The 22,308-nt window shown below is 35.8% G+C and overlaps 1 non-coding gene across 1 annotated transcript; it reads right to left on the reverse strand.

The window, feature by feature from the left end:
* Window positions 1-9,346: 9,346 nt before the first annotated feature.
* Window positions 9,347-9,453, reverse strand: LOC128295664 (small nucleolar RNA R71). The gene has a single exon (XR_008286224.1). It is a non-coding gene; the product is annotated as a small nucleolar RNA R71 (small nucleolar RNA).
* Window positions 9,454-22,308: the final 12,855 nt, after the last annotated feature.

The following is a 22,308-nucleotide window of genomic DNA, read 5'->3' on the forward strand; positions in this document are numbered from 1 at the left end:
ATAAAATCTATCATTTACAAGTCAACCCAACTCAAAAACGATTTCTATTGAAATCAAGTCTTGTGTTCAAACTCCCTCTTTAAAAAACATATTTTTGGACCAATTTTAAAACATTCATGGATTAGTCTTGACGTTTATGGAGCGGTGGTTAAAAGTTTTTGTTAAATAATCGTTTCGCACAAGTTTGAATCGTGTTACCCTCATCCCCACCTCTAATATTGTATAAAAAAATATTTATGGATCAAAATTTAGGCATGATAACAAACTTGACCTTTAATATTTACACATTTTTATCAATTTGACTATTATTTTTTTGGGTTAAATTTAGCCCTCAACTTTTTAAAAGGAATTGAATTTAATCAACAACCTTTCAAAAAGAAGGCTAGTTTTTAATTAGGCTTATAAATTATGGAAATAGATAATTTTTGGAGAGAAAAACGTAAAGCACGTCTAGCTGAACACATTTTCCCTCAACAGTCAAATTCAACGGCATTTTGAATGTTGGTTGTGCAACGGTAAAAAAAGTTTAAAAGAGGGACAACAATTAGTTCTTTTTACCTATAAATACGCCTCAATTTTTTTTTCACTCACATCTTATTCTCTCAATTCTTTCTAAACTATTAACTCTCTTCATTTTCTCAAGTTCTTGTTCTAAAATTTTTTATATTCTCGTTTAAAAATATTAGTTTTTTAATTATTTTGTATTTTATTCGTTCAGATTAAGCTTTCATGAATGATAATCTCTCTAATTTGTTTCAACGATAATCACATTTTTCCTGCTCAAGCAATAATGGTAAGACGAAAATTTAATTTTCATTATTTTCGATTAAGTTAAATTTAATTTTTTTAATTATAATATTTTTTTTTTGTTGTTATAGATAGGAAAATGATCGTGTTTTGGAGGCATTTATACATAATTTAGCAAAACCTCCAATCACCTAAATTCATGGTTACTTGCAAGAGGCAGGATTTTTGCATACGCCTCGTATGCTCGGGGGTCGCAAACTCGATCCTAAACCCATCAGTGCATTGGTGGAAAGATGGAAACTCGAGACACACACTTTCCATCTTTTATGCGTCGAGTGTATAATCACATTAGAGGACATGACGTTACAACTCGATTTGTTAGTGGATGAGCCAGTCGTCACGAGAGCAACAATCGTTCCTGGTAAAGAGAATCTCCGTGTGGCATTATTGGGGAAGGTCCTGAACAAGTTTGATGGTGGTCGAATATCGATGAATTGGTTGGCAAAAATTTTTGAAAAGTTTCTTCTGCACGCTACCAAGGTCGTCAAAGAACAATACGTCCGGGCATTCATCCTTCAGTAATTGGAGGCATTTTAATGCCCGATAAATCTCGAAATTTGGTGCATGTAAGGTGGCTACTACACCTAATAGAGTTCAAAGAATACAAACAACTCAGTTAGAGGCCATCCGTGTTGGCCACATTATATCGAGAGTTGTGTCAGGCCACGGGACCAGATAATATGTTAATTGGTGGTTGCTTCTCCTACTACCGTCGTAGGCATAATGGCGGCTACCATTTTTAGGTCCTCGAGTAAACAACCCATACATGTTTCTTTTGGTGACAATGTAAAAATAATTTATTAATAAATACCTAATTTGTACAGTAAATGTTTTTATTTATTATATGTTTAAGCTAACTTATCACTTTTACGGATGGAACCATGGGTCGAGTTACGTGGGACTACTTGATGAGCTGAAAGATATTAGGTTGCTGTTAGATCAACGCTCGGAAGGCGAGGTTAGTTACTTATTCTTTCGAACCTATATTAATTATGTAATGATTTATAGAATAAAATTTCGTACATAACGAAATTTACAATTGTGCATTTCAGTTTAAATTGATGTCATACGTCGACACCGATATTATATATTGCATCTCACCAAAAGTGTTGGTCGATCGGGAGATGTGGGATGCAAATGTGTCGTTCATAGTGTACGCGGCGATGGAAATGCATGAATCGGACCGAGTGATGTGGTAATTGGGTGGAGGCAACAAAATTCTGCCAGCATTACGAGACTTGAAGGAGCTGCACAAGGTGGACATGCGTAGGAAAAACGATAATGATTGATGAGAGGTTCACAAGGACTACATCAAGGCTTGGGATTGTAGGATGAAATTCTTACCCATCCACGAACCATTTTTTTCAGTGAACACAGCGGCCTGTTTGGGGTACTTGTCGTGGTTCAGAGTCGCCGACAAGTTGTATCTGCTATCAATGGATACGAGGAGCAGGCAACTTTGTCAAAAGAGGCAATGAAGACCGCCTCAATAGTAGCATAGGGCCAGATGCGGTCACACGACGAGTTCATAATCGGCTCCGCTCAAAGAAACGATGTCTATGTCTACGTAATATCCCGGTCAGTTCACTCCATTTATTTCTGTTCATTTTATTAACCCCGTGTTTTTTCACAAGCATTGTACTACACATCATGCACCACTGCCATCGTGCCCAATTTTTTTGTTCTCGCAGGTACATATTTCGAGGCACCGACGTCCCTCACATTCTACACCCTCATGCCGAAGTTGATGCCGACCCAAGTGTCGGGCTAGATGTCGATACATGCACCGTCACTAATGATGACACCGTATAGACGTCAGTTCAGTAACTGATGTTAGTGTTGATGCCTGGGTCAATGTCAACGTATTTGAGTTTTATGGCACCTTACATTATATGCAGATAGTGACACAAACACCGCCGCATCATTATTTTATCAGGGTGGGTTATCAACACAACCGTTTGCCTATGGAGTAGAGGATACATGATGGGAGGCTAGGACGTCACCGTACTCAAGTACGGAGGAAGGCGATGGAGAAGAAGACGAAAATGAACACAATGAAAAAGGTAGAGACAGAAATGAATAAGAGGGTGAGAGTGAAGGCGATGATGACGAAGACGATGACAACGATCAAATTTATAGGCCCGCACTTTGGTTGTGCGCAGAAATCTTCCTTACATTCGTTGTCCACCACCCTACAGCACACATTCTCCCCGACAACACAATTGATGTATTTTTTTATTACTTCTGCGATGTAAAAATATATAACATAAATAAAGAAATCATAAATTTTCATTCTAACACTATTTATCTTCGTTACATTCTAACGTGAATTATGCGTAAGTTAATAGGAAATATCAAATTTGGAGCATCAGAATAATTGAAGCATTGTAATGAATATATTCTTTGAAAAAAAATAATGCTATTGACGTTGGGGCTCCAAAGTACCTCTTAACACAGAACATGTTACTTTTGTATGCCCCATTTTCCTAAAGTACCCACATAACCTCTTTTAACTGTCATTCTAAATATCCATATTGTTCCGTATCTAGGTGATATTTGAGTGACCTTTCAGTGCAAACTCATATTTCGCGCAGGACACTGACGACCATATACTCTCATTGAGGACGGGTAGGAATTCAAAACTCTATACTTTATACATGCACTCTAGACTGTACACATCGTTGATAAGGTGTGTACCCAATTCTTAAGTTCTCACATGTGGCAATTACATGTGCACATAAGAACCAAAGTGCTTAGAACCTCCCACAATCGCAAGTCCCTACTATTATGTCGATACAATATAATTCCGTTGACATGTCTTGGTCTAGCCTAGCATACTTCGTGACTCGAAATTTTAGATTCTGACACGAGTGGCACACTACATGCATAGTGCTCGCTCTTGTCGTATTAATCTAATTTCTTTCATTACATCCTCACACCAAGTATGGCCACCCACTATCTGTCCAATGTACGTTGCCGCCTTCTTTGGAAACAAGGCAATCAGGTGAAAGTATGTTTTATTCACAATCGAGGTTATCGACAAATGACGCATTCTTTTTATTATGAAATTGATACAGTCATCAAATTTTGACATTATATGCCTGTACCGTAAACCCATGTCATACGATTGCATCTACTATTCGAAAGGTATGTTGGCGAGGTATGTCGCACCACAATTATTGATGGCACCTAAGTTGTTTAATATTTCATGGAAATGATATTGGACAAGCTCGTAACCTATCGAGCAAAGCATACCCATGAATACAAACAACGAATGAAATAGGGTACAACATGACTACAAATAGTGCCAATTACATATCTATGTCGATGATTGCATCTCACTCACTTTTTAAAGGTTATTTTGAGTGGTAGTTGGATCCTGGTGCTCAATAATAGACAGGATTCTAGTTCCCTTGTCTGATATGACACATGTCAGGCTGCAGGAAAATGCGAAGGCATAACCTGCTCAAAAAGAAATCTTAATCATCTTTTTTTTTTCTCCAGGAGTTATTGTAAACGCAATCAGTAGAATCTTCCAATTACTGTCCTGAGCAATGGCAATCAACAACCAATGTTGATACCTTCTTTACAGCTAGGTGTCTTTAATTTACACCAAAGGCTTGCAGTGTTGGAAAGCTTCTTTGTATTGCTAAAAGGTCCAAAAGAATTTATGGAATACTCTTTTCCAAAGGGATTAATCGATCGTCGAAGTACGTTTGGTGTATTTCCAAATCGGTTATGGAACTTGGAACGTATCGATCCAACACCTGACATCATTTCCATAGATAGTTTTATGAACTATTCTAATCATGATACAACTTATCCATAGCCTTCTGTTTTCTTACCCACGCTTTGTAGTACAATGGAGTATAGTAGTACTGGCTATAGATGTTTGCAATCAACACTAAGACAAAAATCCTAGGACTTGTCTTCACCATCAGTAGAATAATGTCAGAAATCATGTCGGAGTCTAGCCTAGGATGATCCTGACTTGTACCTATCGTAACATATGTATATAGACCGAAATACTTTTTTATCGTCCACAACCCGGTCTTCTTCTGTAAAGATGCCATGATTTTTCACTTGTATCTCCCTTCGCGAATTGTGCACTTGCTCTCGAATTTCTCGAAATGGGACTTCGTGACATGGTAGCTCTTGCCGTTCTTGAAGTTGTACCACTTTAGTGCAGTAAGGAAAACATCTTTGCTTGGGTATTCTATTCCAACTTGTAGTACTCATACATCATGTGATGTATTTGCATGGCGAAGTATTCTGTTCTATAGACGTAGAAACTCTAAACCACCATCGGCCGATAGGTCGATATTAGTCATGTAGGGTAGAGATTCATATGCCCTATATCGCAGATCTGGATCTGGACCACTATTTAAGCTGTCATCATCAGACCCGTAAGTTCTGGCTCCATTGAAACTAGCTCCGATTCTAAAAATAGTGCCACTTCTGAATCATCCGGACCATACTATCAGATTGGCTCAGGGTCTAGCTCATCTCTGTCAGCTGTATTCTTTGTATCTTCTTCCTTGTCCACATCTTCTTCCTCATTTGTGCCTTCATTGTCCCCTTCAAACAAGGGGTTTAATGTACCCTCGTCGGTCCCCTTCGAAAAAAGTAAATTATCAGTTCTTCTGTAACCCATGTACCCACCAAAATTTACACCAATTTTATGTTTAGTGTACGTCAATGAACCCCCGGTATAAGTGCTTCTGTTCCATGACATTGAGCCCACACCGAAGTTGAAATTGAATGCATTGATTAAATGTTGAGCCCGAGTGTCAAGATTCAGGTTTTGCTTATACCGTAACTGGTACTGGCCATCAAAGTTTAGATCCGTGGCGGAGGCTGACGAGTGTCTACCCATAGATGTTCCAAGAACATCGTAGTAGGAGCTTTGTAACAAGTCATGAACCCACTGTATAACCGTGTAGTAGGACTTTCTACTTCAGCTCCAGTTCTAACATTAGCCGCAGCCAAAAATAAGCCAGATTTGTCAGCCTTGGCAAACTTGACATATAACTCATTTACAACATTTTAGCTTGGAATGTGCGATGATATGAATGTCTCGAGCTGGAGTTCGCCATTCACATCAAATAGGTAATACTCATAAGGGTCAACAGAAGTAAGATATCTACATTACAACCTAGAAATTCTTCCTTGAGTCGATTCTCTGACTTTCTCTTGATTCTAGTCTGCAGCTCACGTAATTGAATGGTATAATTGAATGCCAATTCCATGAGCTGTGCTTCTACAAATACTACCTGACCTCTATATTACGGATTTGACTGTCGTAGTAAATAATGGATTTCACTCGTCGACTCATTTCAATATCGATCATGAATTGAATTAACAAAACCAAAAAAATAAGTAGAGGGTTGTTGAAATAAGTACACACGACTTCCGCAACTTAACAATTTGATGTTTGATATTAATTTGTTGCGTGTCTAAGTTATGCAAATTACATCCCTTTAATAGGAAAATAAACTAGCGAGAGGGAATACGTGCTTCAAAATCCATTTATGAATACACACATTCGTCAAACAATGATGATGAAATACAAATTGTTATTCGAAAACGTGTTCCTCAAGTCATATAATTTCATCAAAATAGTGCTCTTTAGAGTATTTGACGCCTTAAAACGTGTGTTAATTATACAAAATTATTCTTTGGGGCAAGTATTTTTAACTTTCAACAAAAAAAAAAAAGGTTAGAGAAAGCATGCCTAGTTGGATGTGCTTTCTGTAACATTTTTTCTTAAAAAGTACCTGTCTGTCCTATTTTTCTGTCAATTTTAAGCATATTTTGAATATATTCCTCGAATATGCTAGTCCTACGGCACGTTTTTGGCCACAGGAAATTTTTACTTTGCAATACAACCCTTCTTTCATGCCTATAAATGGGTCTTCCACTCCATACTTCATCGTCCCTCAAACATCTTTTCCCACAACTTTCTCTCCTCTATAAAACACTTATCGGTGTTAAAACTTTTTGTCGCTAAATGTTTTTGGTTGATGTTCAAGGTATTATTGAGTCATAAATGATGCGATATCGCTTCGAGCCGTACACATTTCATATATCAAGTCGAGATGAGACCATTACCTCTGAAGCCTATCTTAGGGAAGTCGAGTTCTAGGTTAATTTTGTTTTGTACGATCACATGTGGAAGTATACGTGGAGCTCTCAATTGACAACCGTTATACAATCATGGATCAAGGTATAACGAAGGAGCCAATTGTTGATTGTTACGCAGCCACAAGCTTAAACTTTTTAGATACTCGACAATGTTGCCTTATAAATAACATACAGAAGTTTGAAGGCATAATCATAGGGAAAAACTGTGGGTCTTCCCACTATAGTCGGTGTAATTTTATCTTTATTTCCAGACACCTGGTACATGTAACCTTCCTTCTTATCAGAAGGCTAGAACTGTCGTGGATGTAGAAGGACTCTCAGGTGGGAAGTGCTATTCCGGTAGATTTGATAAACCGTAAATTATACATATTTTTACCCCATGTTTAATGCATTTTATGGAAGATTTTCCAATAAAATTGGTGAATTCAATGCTCCTAATGCTTTAATTTCATGTTTTATACTTAGGAGAGCATAGAAGAGCGAAAAGGAACGAGAAACGGGACAAAAATGGAGAAAATGGGCCAAAGTATGAAATCAACACGGCCTGGACCTCCTCACACGGGCAGACTATAAGGCCGTGTCAATTTGCAGGCTCGAACACGGCTTGAAGTAATCGAACATGGGCGTGTGCCACGAGCGTGTCCCTGTCGAGCCCAAGTTGAGTCCAATTCGGAAAAGGCTAATTTTGAGGGTTTTTAGGCATTCCAAAGCTTAAAAATACACCCTAGAGAAGGAAGAAAAGGGAGACAGAGAATAGGGAGTAAGGAATTACGCTAAAGAAGCCGATTGATCCATCTCAGAAGCCGGATTCATCATCAAGACTGAAGATCTCTCCTCAATTTCCCTTCAGGAGTTTTGGGTTTTCTTTATGTTTTTGTATTCTTTATTCTTCTGAGATGTTTGCTTATTTAGTTATGAATTAAAACCCCTAAATACCTATGGGGAATGAAACCTAAGACGAATTTTGTTATTATTTTCTGAATCGTATGATAAATATTTAACTTGTTCTTAATTATGTGTTCTTAATTCTTGTTTTGATATCCCAGGATACTGATTCAAGACATGCTCTTATTCAGAGGAGGAATAGACCCTGTCTAAGAGTACATTTGTCATAATTAAGTGGAGTTGATTGCGCGCCCAGACATAAGGTGACAAGATTTTGCCGGATTAGGTGAAACCTAATAAGGGGACCCATAGATCGAGTTAATGCAACACTAGAGTGTTAATTAGAGAAAAGTCTCGGTTATTCAATCTAGGGATTAGACATTATTAGTCTTGAATAGGGACTATAACATAACTTAGGGATCTCTACGGAACAAGTTGAATGAATAAATCATCTGATTCGAAGCCAGAATAACAAGTAAAGTCTAGGTGGATTTTTCCTTAGGTATTGTCTTAAGTCAATTGATTTTTCCCAAAACAATTCCCCAATTTTTTTCTCTGTGCGTTCTTAGTTTAGATAATTAGTTAATTAAAACAAAATCTCTTTATTCTCAGGCTAGATAATAAAAAGACAGTCATTACTAGTACTTTTAGTTGCTTTGGGTTCGACAATCCGGTTTTGCTAAAACTATACTACTGTTCGATAGGTACACTTGCCTACATCACAATAATAGTTAGTTGAAGAACAAGTAATTATAAATATTTAAAACCTATCACAAAATCATGCGATCAAGGTTTTGGCGCCGTTGTCGGGGGACTAAGATATGAGGAACGCTCAATTTTTATTACTTTAGCCATTTATTTTTCTTGCAATTTAATTTAATATTATTATTATTATTATTATTTATTAACTTACTTTTTCTTTCTCTTGGTAGGTTTTTATAGTTTATGACTAGAAGAAATCCGTCGGGACTATTACTTTTTGACGAAGAAATCGATCGTACAGTTCGTAGAAACCAAAGAGAAATAAGGCACAGCTTAAGATACACAGAGAACGAGCAAGAAGACGATACTCAACCCCAACCGAAGAGATGGTGAAAACCAAGGCGATACTACCTCCCGCAATTGCGATTAATCAAAATCTTGCTCCACGACTATGTATGATTATGCTAAACCTTCTTTAACAGAACTGAATCAAGCATAGTTAGATCATTGTAGTGTAAATACTTTTGAATTAAAACCTAACACTATTTAAATGATACAACAATTTGTTCAGTTTGATGGTTTGCAGGATGAGGATCCCAACGCTTATTTAGCCAACTTCTTAGAACTATGCGATACATTTAAATTTAATGGCGTTTCTGATGACGCCATACGTCTTCGGTTGTTTCCCTTTTCATTGAGGAACAAAGCTAAGCAGTGGTTGAACTCGTTACCACGAGGGTCAATTACTACTTGAGAACAAATGATCAAAAAATTTTTACTAAAATATTTTCCGCCAGCTAAAACGGCTAAATTACGTAATGCTATCTCTTCTTTTGTGTAGATGGATTTAGATACACTCTACGATGCATGGGAGAGATATAAGGACCTTCTGAGAATGTGCCCTCATCATGGGTTACCACTTTGGCTCCAAGTACAAACATTTCACAATGGTCTGAATCCTTCGACTCGGTAAATGGTTGACGCAGCGGCGGGTGAAACCATCAACAATAAAACTCCGGAAGATGCCTATGAGTTTATAGAAGAGATGTCACTGAATAACTATCAGTGGCAAGTCATAAGGACAAAGACAACGAAAACAACCAGTGTTTATAACGTCGATTCGGTCACCATGCTATCAAATTAGGTAGAACTCTTGAATAAAAAGATTGATGGTTTTCTCAGTTCTTCACAGGTTCACCCAGTAATGCAGTGCGAAGCAAGTAACGGTGGAACAAACCATTCGTAATACCAACCTTATGGCCACAGCATGGATAACGAGCAATTAAACTACATGGGTAATAATCCTCGACCTCAAAACAATCCATATAGTAACACTTATAATGCAGGTTAGAGGAACCACCCAAATTTCTCGTGGGGCGGTCAAGGAAATCAAGGACCACAATATCCTCCGGGCTACCAACAACCACCCTACCAACAGGAAAAGAAGCCAAACCTTGAAGAGATGCTCTCAAAGTTTATATCAGTGTCAGAAATCCGTTTTCAGAACACCGAGATAGCACTGAAAAATCAACAAGTGTCAATCCAAGGGCTCGAAACTCAGATAGGCCAGCTTTCCAAACTAATCTTCGAACGACCACAAGGTAGTTTGCCAAGTAATACCGGACCGAGGCAATAAATTGTGGTAAGCAAAGGTCAAGGTAAGGTAGATCAAAATACAAATAAACCAGTGATTGTCGAATATAAACCTCGTGTGCCATACCCCAACGTGATAAGGAAAGACAGCTCAGATGAACAATTTGGTAAATTTCCTAAACTCTTAAAAAATTACATATTAACTTACCATTTATTGAAGCTCTATCGTAGATGCCAAACGCAATGAAATTTTTAAAGGAGCTTTTAGCAAATAAGCAGAAATTGGACGAGGCGTCGCATGTGGAGCTGAATGCAGTTTGCTCGGCCATTCTCCAAAATAAACTACCCAACAAACTAAAAGACCCAGGGAGATTTACTATTCCTTGCTTAATTGGTAGTTTAGATGTTAATTATGCATTACCTGATCTAGGGGCTAGTATCAACATCATGCTTTACAAAATGTTTAAGCAATTAGGTCTCGGGAAACCCAAACAGACTAGGATGAGCATTTAATTAGCAGATAAAACTATAAGATTCCCTAGAGGTATTTTTGAAGATGTGCTAGTTAAAATCGATAAATTTATATTTCTCGCTGACTTTATTATTCTATACATAGAAGAGGATAGCAACACTCCCTAAATTCTAGGAAGGCCCTTTTTAGCAACTGCTAAAACCATCATTGATGTTGGCACAGGTGAACTCGCACTTCGGGTGGGAGACGAAACAATCACCCTTCAAGCTCGCAATTCTGGCAACACATCAGGAATTGAAGGTGATCATTTAAACCATTCTACTAAGCCTAACAATATGGTGAAACCTACTTTGCAGAAAATGAGTCTGAAAGAAGCACACGAGTCATTCTCAAGCAATAGTAGAGGACCTGTTCATGAAGATCGAAGATTTCAAATTGAGGAACTCGATAAATGGCAGATGCACAAACCAAGAACACCCGACAATCCAAACTACGCCAAAACAAGCCTGATACATCTCTAAATCAACTTAAGGTTGGTGATAAGGTCTTATTAGATGCCGCAGATCCCCACATTGTCACTACCACACCGAATGAGGAAATCCCTCTTACGGTACTCAGTATTTTTCCATTTGGTACGGTGGAGGTGAGTCATCCCAAGTTCGGCACTTTTAAGGTAAACAACACCAGATTAAAACCTTATTTTGATGAGATTGATAGCATAAATGAAGAGTATAAACTCCTAAAACCACCATGACCATTCACTGGAGAGGTAAATCGAGCTTAAACTATAAATAAACGCTTCTCGGGAGGCAACCCGAGAACTAACAATATTAATTTCTTTAAATTTTGGTATTTAACTCCTAAACTTACTAATAGAAATCTTGAATACAGGTGTTTCATAAAGACACGGCCAAGCACACGGGCGTGCTTAAGGCCGTGTGAAAACAGGGCAAAAGATTTCCCTAACATGGGCTACGATTAAACGCCACGGTCGTGCGATATGGCTGTGGTCGAGCCTGCCAAAACAACACGAGCGTGCGACACGCCCGTGTGGAAGAACCGTCGGCAAACCCGTCAAAACAACACGGGCGTTCGACACGCCCGTATAAAACACCTGTGGTCAAACCTGTTAAATTAACACGGGCATGGGGCTTACACACACGGGCGTGGGAGAAGCGAACGAAGCTAGACACGACCATGCGACACGGCCGTGTGAACCCACACGCCCAAGGAACACGGGAGTGTACTAAATGTCAGACGCGCCCAATTTGAAATTCGTGAATCACACAAGCTGAAATTGGGGAACACAGTCGTATGCCCTAGCTGTGTGGCCCAAATTCTATAAATACCCTGCACTATTCACTTTCTTCCCCATTCAAAAACCCTAACCCTAGCTGCTGTAACTCTATACGGCCTCCCTGCCATGCCCGTGCTCCACTTCCCACTTTATTTTTAACGCTCAATCTCTTTCCTTTAGCGTTTGTTTACTCCTTTCACTTCTATTTTACTTATTTCTAATGCTTATTATCAACATAAACTTCATATCTTTTGAATTATTTTTCATTTTTCTATCATTTAATTTGCATTCTTAGGTTAGTTATCATACATTTTGTGATAAATCAAGTTATTAGGAACACCTCATACCCATGACATTACTATGTCATGCTATTACCATACCAATGTATATCATTTAATTTGCATTCCTAAGTTAGTTATCATACATTCTATGTTAAATTGAGATTAGGAAAACCTCATACCCATTACATTTCTATTCTCATTCTCATTGTTATTGTGGTTGAGTTTGCTTCATATTAATAGTATTGGCTGAAATAGTTAGTTCCAAATCCATGCCTTTTATTTTTTTTTTCGAATTCGTTTACCTATTATTATTATTTTGTATATTACAGGCTTTTGATGTCGTCTTCATGAGGAAAAAAACCGCCGTACCTGCCTCAAAGAAGAGGAAGGGAGAGTCCTCTTCCGCGGGTTCTACCGTAAAAATTCGTCACCCTTTCCTACAGTTTCCCCGAGGGCCCCAAGAAGAACTGTTCCAAATACTTTGAGCCCGACCTTTAATTGCGGGTCGCTGCATCTACTAGGCTGCTGTAGAATAGGTTTAGTTGGCTGATTCGATTCGAGCCCTTCTAACCACTGACCCTTGAGAGCTATTCTTTGAGATTATCGAGCCAACATACCTTGAGCTCACGATGGAACTATGCTCAACGTTCCATGTTTAGACCGTAATGACGAACTACGATGATCCCGGCAAGGTTCAATTTTGCCTAAGTGGATTAATCCGCCAGCTAAGCGTCCCAGAGTTTGGTGCTACACTAGGCTTATATACGGAGGAGTTCAAGGAGGGGAATGAACTACATACTCTCAGTCACCACATACATTTCTCTCCCTCGAAGTGCTGGCACACTTTGGCCCCTAGCATGGCCTCCTACAATCCTAGCCGCTTTAAGGCATCAGTTCTCCTACCATCCCTAATGTACTTACACGCTATTTTAGCTCACACGATTACAGGAAGGTAAGAGAGCACTGGCGTCGTCAACACCCACGACGTCTACTTCTTATGGTGTATGTTGCAAGGGCACGTCATCGACCTTACCTATTTCATCGCCCTTGCGATTCAGCACCAGACAGAACAACATAGAAAGGAGGTCATCTCCATTGGCCCCTACGTGACTCGACTGGAGCGACACTTCGGGCTCCTCAACACCACGGCCCAAGAATCATCCCTCATCCTCATCGGCCAGATGCCTCCACAAGGCATCTCGAGCATGCTTAGCATGAGGATGATCGAGAGGCGCTGAGGAACCTACCCTCCCCAGTATCATCTCGCCCAATCTATCGAGGAGGAGGCCTACGAGGACATTCTTAATAATGTCCCCTCACAGCACGAGGACCCACCGACTCAGCCACCACCATCCTCTCGTCCAGTTCATGCGGCGACTTCATATACTGACATCTTTGAGTGCCTCACCCGATTCGAGCAGCAGTGTTTTCAACAATTTGACAACATTGATACTACTCTATAGCAGATTTGTCAGCACCTCCACATCTCATCGCCAGTCCTACCTCGCGAACCATCTAGTGATGAAGATGCTTAAAAACATTTACATATTATTTTATGTTTTATTTTTTATTAAAACTACTTTTATTTTTATTTTAGCAGATTCTAGAATTTTATTTTTAATTATCAATTTCAGTTTTTCTTTTTGAGTAAATTATTCTCGCTAATATCCCCTAAAAAGTCCCTGATTTTATCACAGTTATATAGAGCTCTTAAGCTCATCGTCACATAGGAACTAAAACTCCACCAAGAAAGGTTCTCCACGACTGCCATGTCCTGATCGACCACGACCATAGCTACCACTAGAGATAATATCCTTTTGGCGCAGAACTTATGGCCTAATGAACCTCTACGACCGCCGGAGTATCCTCCTTCACTCTCGAACCGATTCTTCTCCAGAGCTCAAGTTCGAGGAATTTATCATACAAGAAGTTTCACTTCTCTCCCTATCTTATTTTTATACTTTAATATCTATATTTGTACATTGAGGGCAATCTACATCTTAAGTGTGGGGGGTATTTATTTCATTATTAGAAAAATCCCTAAATGATTGCCTTGTTCTCTTGAAAAGATTTCATATCATATTTAGGATAAATTTTAATTGATTTATGATTTTGATTGATATATTTTGAATTAAAACATAGGCATTTATGCATTGATTGTTTAAACTTTAAGACATTAGAGAATCAAGCATGATGAGTTGATTTTTAAGAATTTAAAATTATAGGTTGTTTCCCCAAGTCTAGGTATTACTTTGAATTGGAATTCACCAGTCTAAACATCAAAAAGCCATAATTTTTGTAAGATTTTTGAGCCTTTTAAGCATCTATTAATTCTTTCATGCTCACTTTTATTATTGCTTTGAGTGCGTTAATATTCAATTGTTATTCTAAAACTTGCTTGATTATGCATGTCGAGACCACACCATTTGACTTGATATATCAAAATGATTAAGGCACTTAGGATTAATCCACTCATGCCATGAAAAGCCTACCTCCACGATTAACTCTTAGTAAACCCATTTGAGCCTATTAAGCCATTCCTTGTATTAACCTCAATATTAACCTTTAACCCATTGATGTTGAAATTCCCTAAATTAATCCCTATTTTTGTCGAGATTTGAGTTGAATGGATTGCTTAGCTATGTTTTGTTCTTAATAGTTAGTCTATATTAATTTAACTTGTTCTTAAAAAAAACTATGTATTCATATCTGTAATTTCATATTCTGAGAAGAAGCTCTATTGTACGCAAGTGAAGATTAACTCTTTTTCTAGTTAGACAATCCTTCAATTCAATCTCGATTCTAACCCTTTCTTTCAGCTTGTGACTACACCCCTTAACCAAGCCTCACTACAACCCTCTAAAGACCTTTTGATTGATATATCATCTTAAATTATAGTAGTGGAGATTTGATTTTCATGCAAGCCCATGGTAATGACTTTTCATTATTGACTATTGAGTGCTTCCTTTATTGTCCTTAAACACCTCGAGTGATTTGAGTGAATCTTTAGTGAGGATGTGAAACTCTGTGATATTCTAAATCAAAGGCAATTACTCAGATGAGGAGAGACACCTATGTTTGCATGATTAAATACTCAACTCAAAATGTTTGAAACTTTTATGTTCTTTTAGTTGAAATTCTCAATATATGATTACTTATGGATTAATTTGAGATATTATCGATAGAAATTATAAGTTGAGAAGAATTTATTTTGATTATGAGTTGAGAATTTTGCTTGAGGACAAGCAAATGCTTAAGTGTGGGGGTATTTGATAAACCATAAATTATACATATTTTTACCCCATGTTTAATGCATTTTATGGATGATTTTCCATTAGAATTGGTGAATTCGATACTTCTAATACTTTAATTTCATGTTTTATACTTAGGAGAGCATATGAGAGCGAAAGGAACAAGAAACAGGCCAAAAACAGAGAAAATGGGCCAAAGTACAAAATCAACACGGCCTGGACCTCTTCACACAGGTAGACCACACAGTCGTGTCAATTTAGCAGGCTCGAACAAGGCCTGAAGTAATCGAACATGGGCGTGTGCCAAGGGCGTGTCCCTGCCGAGCCCAAGTTGAGTCTAATTCGGAAAAGGCTAATTTTGAGGGTTTTTAGGCATTCTAAAGCTTATAAATACACCCTAGAGAAGGAAGAAAAGGGAGACGGAGAATAGGGAGTAAGGAATTACTCCAAGAAAGTCGATTGATCCATCTCAGAAGCCGGATTCATCATTAAGACTGAAGATCTCTCCTCAATTTCCCTTCAGGAGTTTTGGGTTTTCTTTATGTTTTGTATTCTTTATTCTTCTGAGATGTTTGCTTATTTGGTTATGAACTAAAACCCCTAAATACCTAAGGAGAATGAAACCTAAGACGAATTTTGTTATTATTTTTTGAATCGTATGATAAATATTTAACTTGTTCTTAATTATGTGTTCTTAATTCTTGTTTTGATATCCCAGGATACTGATTCAAGACATGCTCTTATTAAGAGGAGGAATAGACCCTGTCTAAGAGTACATATGTCATAATTAAGCAGAGTTGATTGCACGCCTAGACATAGGGTGAAAAGATTTTGCCGGATTAGGGTGAAACCTAATAAGGAGACCCATAGATCGAGTTAATACAACCCTAGAGTGTTAATTAGAGAAAAGTCTCGATTATTCAATCTAGGGATTAGTCGTTATTAGTCTTGAATAGGGATAATAACATAACTTAGGGATCTTTACAGAGCAAGTTGAATGAATAAATCATCCGATTTAGAGCCAGAATAACAAGTAAAGTCTAGGTGGATTTTTCCTTAGGTATTGTCTTAAGTCAATCGATTTTTCCCAAAATAATTAGTTAATTAAAACAAAATCTCTTTATTCTTAGGATAGATAATAAAAAGATAGTCATTACTAGTACTTTTAGTTCCTTTGGGTTCGACAATCCGGTCTTGCTAAAACTATACTACTGTTTGATAGGTACACTTGCCTACATCGCAATAATAGTTAGTTTAAGAATGAGTAATTATAAATATTTAAAACCTATCATGAAATCACGCGATCAGGATTAAAGATGACTCTCAAGAGGACTCTCAAGCGGGGAGTGACAACGATTGCCTTTATTAAACAAACCATTAATAACTATAACCGTTGTTATGTCGACCCGAGTTTGACATTTACTTCGGCCGAAACATCCGCTCTCCCCTTGAAAGTCCTCGTGTACTTATCTTGATGTCAACCTTTAGATAAGAATGAAAGGTTAAAGATACCGACTGCATGGAAATAGAGAAAAAATTACATTGATTACACTAGAAATCTCTTTATTTTTCCCTATGATTATGGCTTCAATCTTATGTATGGTACATATAAGACATCATTTGCAGGGTATCTAAAAAGCTTGAACTCATGACTGCATAACGACCGTCAACTGGCCCCCGATTATACTCAAACCTATGACCATATCACAGCCATCGACTGGGACATTCACTTAGACTTCAAACCCTAATCTTATCAAGCATAATCACCCCAAAACCATATTTCTCTAGAATGGATTTTTGATGTGATGGTCCTATCCCATTATGACATATGAAATGTATGCGTCATGAAGCGTGTTATCACACCTCAAAACTACCTATGAAATTTCATTGTTTCAGTCGAAAACCCTAAACCTAAAAATATTAAAAATCTTAACCCTGGGAGAGAGAAACGAAAAGCACGCCTAGCTGGACACGCTTTCTGTTTCTCTCTCCAAAAATGACTTATTTCTTTAAATTTACAAAAAAAAAGACTTATAAGGCTAATTTAAAAAATAAAGGCAAATATGGCTAATTTAGCCCAAAAAGAGCTTGTATGACAATCCACATGTACTTTCCGCTATTTTTTGAAATTTTTTTATAATTTTTTTGAATATTTTGTATTTTTTAAATTATTTGTTAACATGAAATATAAGAAAAATAGTGTCATATTAGCATGATGTACGTGCGGAATGCCACATAGATTGTCACATCAACATCATTACAAAATTAATGTTTTACTCAATATTTCCGTTAAAAAATGATTCGACTCTTTTTGAAAGGTAATTTTCAAATTTAGCTAAAAAATATAGGTCAAATTGACAAAAAATGTAAACAAATAAATATAACATCTGAAAATGAGTGTTTTATAAAGTTGTGCTTGCTTTATTGAAAACAACTTTCAACAAATAATTTAAAAAAATAGATTATTTTTAAAAATGCTAATATTTTTTAATATTTGGATGATTCTGTAAAATACTTACCGTTGTTTGACAAATTTTTCTAAAATCATTTTTGAAAGTTTTCAGTGAAACACAAACAACATAAATTATATTTGTTACAAAATATTATAGAAGTATTTCTTTTGACAATTGAAATTTATTTTATTAAAAGATAATATTTTTAATAACTAATGTCTTTTATAGATTTAATAATAACCAATGCTTAAATAAAACGTAATTTGAATATACACATATTACATATATGAGAGCGAATAATGATATATCGAGTTAGAAGAGATAAATAAAGCTAAGTAGAATTAAACAAATATTTATTATTATATTAATAAATTATTCATATTTGATACTATAAAACATTTATTATAGAAATATTAATATATAATATTTTTCAAAAAATATTAAAAATATCATTTAAAATTTAAAATTATTTTTAATGTTAAAATTTATTATTAAAATAAAATTGTAATAATAAATAATTTCATTAAAATAAATAATTATATTATTAAATATAAATGTGCATAATAATATTAAAATTAAAATATTTTAGATTAATTTAAAATTTTATCTTTAACATAATAATATTTTACTTACTTGTTTGAAATTAATTTTTATATATGGGATTTTTGGAAAAATAATTTATGGGTTTGAAAGAGAAAGTCAAATTGAAAAAGAATTACATTAACATTCAAGAAATTCTTTGATGTTAACTATTGAGAATAAAGCAATTTAGTTTAATCTTGGTCTTAATTTAAGAGAAAGATTTCCGTAATTTAAGTCTTTTAAGCACTTGGGTTAAAATCCACTTTATTACTTCTTTTATTCATTAATATTGTTTACTTTTTCAACTAAAACAATTGATGAGAATAAAAGACATTCTTAATTCCTTAAAATATGCTTTATATCCCTTTTATTAATTCATATGTCGCCCTATGCTCTCAACATTCTTTCTAAATCTATAATCTTACCAATTTTATGGAACATGACAATAAAATAAATTTGAACTTTATGAATCGTAAAATGAACATCTAAAATATTTTTATTTTAAAAAAATCACTCATATTATTTTGAATTTAAATATAAATATGAATAGTTTTGATGGTAAAATCTAAATAGAGATTTAGACGTCAGTTCACTCATAGGGAGAAGAGTCATGAAAGGAAGATGAGATGGCATTGGTATTGAGTCGAGAGAATATGTGGCTAGAGAATGGAAGAAGAAGAAGATCCATTACTATAAGGCTACGAGAGGTATCTAAGGTCGACTTTCTCATACATGTGCATTTTTTTAATTGGTAGGCCTTTCATTTAGTGGTTCCCTTGCTAGGTTGACAATGTGATAAGATGTGACTGGGTTGTAAAGTATGTTGATAATTAGTGGCAACCATCTTGTTACTATGGTTGAGTTGTTGGAGTGGCTGAGTGACGTATTTGTGGTCTTTGGTGAGGCATACATACGGAGAGTTAGCTTCCCTAGCAAGGTAGACCCTTGGCGAGGTATGGTGGTGGAGATACCACCAGTGAAATGTATACAACAGTTTCCCTTTTGCTTCCCCTAAGCTGAAGGAGGGGTATAAAGTGGCTTCTTTTGAAATAAAGGTTCAAGTCAAATTTCCTTGAGGATACAAGTTTTAAAATTTGAATTTTTGTAACCAATTACTTAATTGCTAACTCAATGACAAAGCATGATTATGGACATGTGTTAGCTGTCACTTGAGCCACACACATTATTAAGGCCATGATGAGTCATGGGGTACGTGATAGCATTTTATCAGTTCTTTTGAATAATATGCATTAAAAGTTCAAAACTTACGTGCGTAGTGGATGTAAGAGAGCTCAATTTTTTTCTACAAATAATGAGTTTTTTTTCTTCTTTTTCACTTAACCTAATTTCCAAGTATCCAAACTTCTTGTGCTTTTGCTTTGCAATTTTTTCAATTCATCTTCTTTAGTCAAGATCTTTATTTTCTTTCTTTCATGTTCTCTATTTCTACAAATTTTGTAACAACCCTCACTCGTTCTAGACTATTGATACGAATGAGAGATGCCACCAGAGCATGTACAAATAAGAAATCTTAGATTTATTTAAGAATTAAAAGTTTAAAATATTTTTATAAAATAATTAAAATATTTTCTAGACAAATTGAAAGTTTTAAAAACAATTTAAAATCATTTATAATTTATCCAGAGTTGATCAAAACCCAAAATGGGCTCCGGAAGGTCAAAACAACTTAAAATAGTGCAGTGTTGAAATGTGTGCGATATCACAACGAGGAACAATTGACATCACAATATGATTGATTGAGTTAATGAGGTCGTGAAGAGGTGAAATGTGAAGTGACAACATTGGGCTCTGTTGTCACGACGTACCAACTTCGTGGTCGCGACATGACTCACTAAGTTCACCTAAAATCAATTCAAATGTTTTGCAAAGTTCCTCTATTCATGGTATGCAGGAATCCTACTTAAAGAACTCTCAATTACATATAAAAACTACTACAAAACACTTTAAAATCACAACCAGTTATCTCAAAAGTAAAGTATTCATGCATAACATCGATTAACCGAAAAAAGAATAGTATAGTGAAATACCAAGTAGAGTTTCCAAGCTCAAATTTAATGACATTCAACAAAAAAACCAAGTAATATGAAATTAACATATTTAAATGTAGACACCCTAGTACCTGTCATAATTAAAAATATGTCATTTTCATACTCTTGAAGATCTCAATGATATTTGATGTCATGAATTTAGCTTGGCTTCACGAATCCATGAACCAACAATCTAGGCGCCAAAACAACAGTGGGTAAGCATAATTTCTTAGTAAGTCCAATTGGAAATTACCATACCTATCTTGCCTCCTTGTAGGAGTTAGCTAGGTTAATAGTTACTTGATCGCGCCTTGGCATGTGTGAACTGAGGCTGAGAATCAACACAAAACAATCAATAATAGTGTACTGGAAGTGTGATAGGTCAGTTGTAATATCTATAAGTGTTACAATGGAACACTTTGAGTATTTCAATGATTGAACCCAAAGGATTGTCAAATTGGTAAATGTGTTTATCAAGTTAATTACAAGTTAAGCAATTACTAATCTAATCGAGTTAGAAATTATTAGCACAAATTCAAAAATAAATTATTTATAAACTAAATTTAAATTATCAATTAAACAAATTAATCTAATTTTCTTCCCTATTGCTTTAAACAATGAAAATGATAAAACGATGGCCCATTGATTCATTACTCGCTAACTAATCTAATAAGCCTATACCAATTATATTGTTTGTCACCCTTAGCTAAGAATATTCTCTATACCAATTATATTGTTTGTCACCCTTAGCTAAGAATATTCTCTCGGTCTCATCCTAGACTAAAAGATACCATCTAGGTTCTTCTCTCAGTCTCACTATTCGACACAATTATATCGAACTATCTAATGATAAACTCTCCTCTCGATCTCGTTTATCTAAATATTCCACTAGTGACGTCAATTCTAGTGTATTAAGCATTTCAATATAATCGAACAATCAATTAATCAAAAATAAACATTAACTTAAACTAACAGATAACTAATCAATCAACCATCAACCAATTTAACACATAATCAAACTTAAATTTCAAACAAGCATTTTATCAAACACATTATAAGCATAAAATAAAGGTAAATGGTTTAAGAAATGCTCATTCAATGGATGGAAATCTAATGAAACCCAAGAGTTTGATCATATTTCTTTTGCATAGTCTTTAGTAATAAAAGAAGAAATAGAAAAAAAAAATCTCTTATAAACCTAATTTAAAAATGAAAAGAAAACAAAACAAAACCTAACCTAAAAACTATGAATAACTAAGGAGAAATGTTCAGCTACCAAAAATCTCTATTTTCCAAAGCTTATAAAATAATATTTATAGTCTACTAATTTTTAACCTAACATTTACCGTTATACCCTTAAATGAAAACAAAGACTTAAGCTTGTTTGGACATAAAATTTTCATTATAGTTTTTTCACCCGTCAAGCAGCGGTATCGTGATACCCAAAATAGTAGCTAAATTAGGATTTTGGAGCACTAGAAAAGGACTGAATTTCTTCACTTCAGCACCTTCAGGGATATCACGACTTCCATGGCATTGGTGTCACAATACTTATTCTAAATGACATTCTTCTCGAGTTTGAGCCCTTATTGTCTCCCTACACCAACTCAATTACATTATTAGGTTCCCCATGGCACATTTGGCCAATTTGGGTCTCAAAATAGTGTAAAACTGAACAAAAATACATTTATTAATGCTTAGAACAAAAATTTTGAAAAAAAACATATAAAAGACATTTGAATTGCTTGAGAATAAGCTCCTCAGTGTATTGGAGAACGTAATTTGACATATCG

The sequence above is a fragment of the Gossypium arboreum genome, chromosome 7 (genome assembly GCF_025698485.1).
Source record: "Gossypium arboreum isolate Shixiya-1 chromosome 7, ASM2569848v2, whole genome shotgun sequence".
NCBI classification, from domain to species: domain Eukaryota; kingdom Viridiplantae; phylum Streptophyta; class Magnoliopsida; order Malvales; family Malvaceae; genus Gossypium; species Gossypium arboreum.